Raw genomic sequence first — 6,835 nt, 5'->3', positions numbered from 1 at the left:
TTTCTAGTTACATGTACTTCATAACCATTTACATTTGCAGACAATACTATTTCAATTTCAGATTTACAAAGAAATGAAAAAGTTTTTTTACTTAAACTTACCAAAAAAAAATGTTTTAATTAAATTTTTCGTTTATTAAAATGATGTACTTTTATTGTAAACAATATGTATTCCTTATTATTTAATTAATAATGTGTATATTCAATGAATATATAATATGATTTATTTTGTTATATTTGAAAATATTTTTTAATAAATGAAAAAAAAATACAAGATTGACAATAATCAATCAAATGTTACCGCACGTGATCCTCACGTGCATAGCAATAACATTATATTGCCGGAGTAAGTTTGCCATATTTGAAATAAAACAGTTAGAGTTCTGTTGTTAACATTAGGTAGTGGCATTTAAAAATCATTCGAAAGATATATATGATTATATTTAGGTAAAATACTTATATTGCTTTCGTTTATTGAAAACAAAATAAAAATCTTAATAAATATTTGCACAAAAAATGCACAAACTATGTTATCGGGAGCTACATTGACAATTAACTTGGCCGTTTCTAAAAGAACCACATAAAAATTTAATGTAGCCAAACTGTCAGTTTTTCTCCACGGCACTATGATTCATTTCAGTCGGAAATGGCAATTTAAAACGAGTTATCATTTTTTCAAATGTATTCTATTGAATCGTTATAAAATACCCTAATAATATTATTGTTAACTACTAACAATTCCCATATATAGCCCAGCGCTCCTTTGTTTGTATAATTACAGAGTTTGTTAATGGACTCCTCGGACTATAGGATAGGTTGTACGTCTCCTACGGTGTTGTTTCGAGAAACCACGAAGAACCAGATTTGAAATAAATTACGTTAAATCAAATATTACAAGTTTTTTTTTTTATCGAAGACCCGAGATAGCAATTTGAACAAATAAACCGTTTAATGCAGAATACAATAAAATGTTCAATTACTTATATTTCTCTACATTTCTTTTTATTATTTTTCCTTTTCTTTATTTCTTAGCCCGATTGGCACCAATCTAATCTACCCATGCGACCAGTGCAGACCATGACCAGCCGCCATCTTCCAAGGTAAGTGTCGTCTGCTCATGATCTGCACTGTTTGCTATTCAGTCAGTACTTATCTAGAAATTTTCTCGTAATACGATTGACTGAAAGAGGGAAATGTCCGTTTAGGGGTTTCATATAAACAAGTTCTTTAGTTTCTGCTGAAGAGAACTATAATGCAGGACTTAAAGGCCCGTACTTAGTTCAGAGCTCTTACTATTCAATAATTCGCAAGCCTTTACAATAAATACAGAAGATAGTTTTAAGTTTTTGTTATTTATAGTTAATAAATTGAAACTTGATAAACTCTTCATTTAAAATCAAGAACAGTATCGTAGCATTGTAAAATAGCAAAATAATTTTTCGATTTACTTATACATGTTTTTTGTACAATTATATCAAGTCATTCGTCAAAAGGGTCGTTTATATAATCTATATATACACGGACTGATGTAAATTTACGAGTTATTTTAATTTCTTGTTGACCATTTTGATCAAAGAAAGAAATTGTGTTACATTTTCGTCAGGAAGACTTCTAGGCATGTTATATGGCCATGTTTGAAGCCACGTTGTGGCCACCGCTAAATGGCTTGGGTCGTATAACCTCGTTACCGACGTCTAGCGGCCACAATAATATCAGGTCACCGATTTATACTGGGCAATAATATATATATATATATATATATATATATATATATATATATATATATATATATATATATATATATATATATATATATATTATATATATATATATATATATATATATATATATATATGTACAATATCAAAATCTGTTTTATAAGTTATTTATTATATTTTAATGGTAAAGTGATGCCTATTTTGTATACTATTAGCACCAAGACAAAGGAAGATACTCTGTTGTTTTTGTATATGATTTGCATGCACCTTTGAATGGAAGTGGTAAAATACTGCGGCAAAAGCACTGCTCGCTATCAAAAAATCCATGACAACACTGATCGCCATCGCCATAGTCACACGTCTTCTATGTGTCTGCAGATGGGAAACACGAATTGACCACGTGATACAAGTCAGCAATGGTAAGTTGTTGACATGTACACAAAACATTGACTTACTCACGAGACTTGCACCTTGTTTTTTTGAGCAGAATTCTGTACAATGTTGGCTATAATTCCCTCCATTTAAATCAATTTTTTACAACCGTTCGTTATGAAATCAGTACCGACATGACATAATACAAGGACAAACTGTTCACCCACCGCAGTTGTTTGTAACACATTTGACCCTTTTTTGGTAAAATGCGAGAAACAAAGAATTAACGAAGGTTTAATGTTATGTATATTGGCAAAACTAGGAGAAAGGAATACACCACGTGATATGAGAGAAGATACATTGATAACTTTTGACAGTTTTTATATCAGATTTTTTTCCAAGCGTCTATCACTTTTTATTACCTCTGATTTTCATTTACGACTGTACCGAAATTCCAAAAATGGGGAAATGAATAAAACAAAACCCCCAACCCCCTAAAAATCAACGAAAAACAAAAACAAAACCAAAAAAAAAAGTTGAAAACAATTTTACTACGTGAAATTTACAAGCTCATTTTTTGTTTGTTCTTGTTTCTTTTAGTGTGATTAAGATATATTGACTACATGTAAATATGAACAACACGTGTCTGTTATGGTTATATATAATACCTGTTGTCAACAAACGACCCTGAAAAACACTTTGTACTAATAAAGAAATCCAATTACACTCCAAAACAACTTCACGTGAGCAAAGTTAAGTCACCTAGTCATTTTAAAGCTTTTTAGGCTATAAAAATTAGAGCAACCAGCTGCCGGGTTTTAAGGCAACAATTTAGTAGCGTTCTCGAACGCTGGAAACAACGTTTGAACTTTCAGCAAAACGTTTCGCAGGAAAAATATTGGATGATTACCTAAATTAAGATCAGTAAGAAATTTATGTCTGATAATTCAAGTAAAAGCGACTTAAAGTATATCCCAAAGCTATTCTTATTGACAGTTTCGGACTTTCTGGAATTTAAAATTTATCTACAAAAATTTAGTTCTGAATTATGAATAATTAAGTGTTTTTTTTATTTCTTTTTTAGTCCCCAAAGAAATTTTCGCCGCAAAAAAGATTTTTTGGGAATCATTTTTAAATTTTATTTTTTAAACCCAGAATTATTGTGATTGTGAAACTTTTTTTGCAAAAAAAATTTAATCAATAAAATAGAATCGGGGCCCAAAGCCTTTTTTGTAAAACTTTAATTTCCTAAAAAAGTTCGATTTTTTTAAAATAAAATTGATAAAAAAAAATTCATCATCATCATCATTTAAATCAATTTTTTATCAGCAAGGGGCATTATTTTCATAAATCATCATCATCTTTCTTTTCATCTTTCATAAACCCCACCACCCCCAATCCCCATGTCACATCAACAAGCGCCCCAAGTTTTTAAAAATCAAGTTTTCAAGTATATAATTACTAAAATGCCTCAACGGGGAAAATTACCCCATGTTTTTTCATTTGGTTTTTTTCCAAAAATTTTATAAATCTGATTTTTTAAATTTTTTTATATTTTTTAATATTGTTTTATATTTTTTAAAAACAATCATATTTGGGATCAATTTCAGGAATTTCGGGAAATTTTACAAGAAAAAAAGAAGCAGACGACAGGCGGGGATTTTGGTCGGGAAAATTTTGCACGGATTAAAAACTTTTACATAAGTCTTTAATGATCGAGACAGGGCCGTTTTTTAAAAGATAATAAAAGGGTTTAAAAAAACCCTAAAATTACTTTTTGAACCCCCCTTTCCTTACTTTTTCACGAGCCCTTGTTATAATCAACAAGAAAAAAGTAAAAAACAGTTGTTTTGTTATGAAACTTTTTTCAATTTCCCCAAAGATTGTAAAGGGATTGCCGTCAATTTTAAATAGCACCCTAATTTTCCCACGGGGGGCGAGAAAAGCCCCCCAAATGGTTTTTCCCACCCAAATAAAACTGCTTTTTTTAAAGTTTTAAATGTAAGATAGCCGGGGAAGGGAATTTTTTAAGTTTTGGGGGAAATTTGAAAATTTGTTTTTTTCCAAAAGGGCTATTATTATATATTTAATAAACCTGGCATTTCCTTTGGCGACCGCCAAAGATTGAGCAGAAGTAATCAACATCTGCCCACGTGGAACTGGATTTAGATAAAAAAGAATAACAAAAAAGACAACATGCTGTATGAATAACAAGAAAAAAACATTGGAAATTTAAATTGGATACATATTAATTATAATTTTTAGAAAATAAATTATAAATTAGATTAAAGGGGGCTAAGGTTTGACCCTTGTTTAAATGTCAGTAGCGTTCATTTTCTTCTTCAGAATTATTTGCATTTATAATTTTCTGGATAATTATTTTCTTGATGAAATATCACGGGATATTTATTTCTTTTTTTCTTCTTGGAAATGTACCTTGATACATTATGAAACGATTTTAGTTGGGGTTTAAGTCTTAATAACACAGTAAAGGTCATATAGCGACTTTCCAGCTTTACTGGTGAAGGGAAGACCTCCATGCCCTTCCGTGCATTATTTCAAGCACGAACGGGCATATAAATAGAATAATTACCGAAGTTCCGTAAGCTAGCTGGATAGTTTCCTCGCATGAAAGAATCCAAAGTGTCTGTCGGGATTCTTACCCACAGCGGTGAGGGGCAAATTGTTCAAAGTCAACGACCTTATCCGTTCGGCTACGGACGAGAAACCTCGTCTAATCTCACCTGATTAACCATGTATTCCAAATATTTCTAATTTTTGACAATCGAAAACGATCCAAACTGAACATAATGTCCATCCATGTTAAAAAGGTATGCACTACGTAAATCATAAATCATAAAAAAACAGACATTGATTTCTTTTACAAAAAAAATGAACAAAAGTACGGGAAAATGAAAATAAAACAAGCATGCGCGTGAGCGGGGAATCTTCTGAAGTAAGATCTACTAATAAATATGAGAAAATCAAGGTAAATTATGTATGTGCTGCCTTAAATTTGTAACAAGTTATTAGATAACACATTCTGCAATGGCGAGCAATGATCAATTAAAATACAGTTGGAAGTAAATTATCATTTTCTTAAGGCCCACCATCTCTAAGATATGCTATCATTTCTAATTCTCAAAATCTTTTATTTTTGGTATCTTGATGCAGTTGAAAAGACTTTTGCTTCTTTGCTCTTTTTGCAACTGGTATAATTGTACTGAATTAGTATTTTGTATGGAAGTCATAATACTACTTTGTTTACATGCCGCTACCTTTACGGCACATTATTACCCAGCGCAACTTTTTTTCAGTTGTTTAGTACCTAACAATTGCTCTGATTCTATTATCAAAATACTTTTTAAACACAAGGTAGCATTTTTTTTTTTTTTTCGAGGCATGATTTGCCTTTAACAATATTTTAGTATAACAAATAGCAAATAAACACAATCGATATCGATTTTTAATTTTATGTTTAATTCAATCAATTCAGACATTGTTTCTGCCATATACTAATATATATTAAATCTACTAATAACTTTCCCCTCAAACATTAGAATCTCTAATATAATCGGACTTTATACTTACATCAGAAATAAATAAGCTGCGTCACGACAAAACCAACATAATGGGTTTGCGACCAGCATAGATCCAGACCAGCCTGTGCATCCGCAAAGTCTGATCAGGATTCGTGCTGTTCGCTTACCAACCCTATTACAAATAGAGAAACTGATAGCGAACAGCATGGATCCTGATCAGAATGCGCGGAAGCGCAGGCTGGTCTGGATCCATGCTGGTCGCAAACGCACTATGTTGGTTTTGTCGTGACACGGCTCAAATATCCTCAAGAACGTGCACTTTGACATGATATATTTGATATATATACATGTAGAGGCTATTAAATTCGGGAAAGTTAAATACTGAATTCATTGCACGAGTTGAATAAAATAATATTATGCTGGCGAGCATAATATTATTTTATTTAAAGAGTTTAATAAAATTAGTTATGAACTTACAATAATTTATCATTCTATCTATCACATAACCAAAATTAAGACCGTTTATAGTGAAAAAAGAGTCTTTTTTTCATCAACGCACGTCTTTCCACTTTGTTTAATGCAGGGTCTTTCAAATAGAATTCTATTTGAAAGACCCTCTTCAATGCTGATGACGTAAACGGCCGTGCAATACTCTTCGTACGGAGTAGCAAGATCGGCACGGGTGTGTGATAAACAGTCAAAGTTAAATTCAAAATCGTAAACGTTCAAAGAAATGTGTACGGTTAAATAAAATTCTGTAATAATTTTGCAAATAGTGAAACATATGTGTTTATTTTTATCATTATAGATGCAAATACAAATGCTGTTTAACATTTACCACGCTAAATAACTTAAATAGACTTGTACATCTTTTTTTCAATTTAGACAAAACCATTAATCACTTCTTGGAAAAACTTTGCTAACTGTATAAAGAACATGTACAAGCAATGATCGGACGCTAGTGATATATTTAGTCAAATTGACAATAAACGTTCATTGGTCAATTTCGAAGAGTTTAACCAGATAAATGTTGCAGATCTATATTAAAACCACCAATCATGCAAAAGAATGCACAACAATGATTACAGTTCAAAGTAACAAAAGCATCATTTCCAATCTGAAATTTCATTGGATGAATAAGTTGGGAAAAGTTTTTGAAAAGTCAGAGAGTCTCTACTCAAAGTTTGTAAGAGCTGAGGAAGCA

This window comes from Ruditapes philippinarum, unplaced genomic scaffold (assembly GCF_026571515.1).
Source record: "Ruditapes philippinarum isolate M1 unplaced genomic scaffold, ASM2657151v2 ctg6043_1_1_1_1, whole genome shotgun sequence".
Lineage (NCBI taxonomy): Eukaryota > Metazoa > Mollusca > Bivalvia > Venerida > Veneridae > Ruditapes > Ruditapes philippinarum.
The sequence above is the reverse complement of the archived record's forward strand: the minus strand, read 5'-3'. Positions refer to the sequence as shown.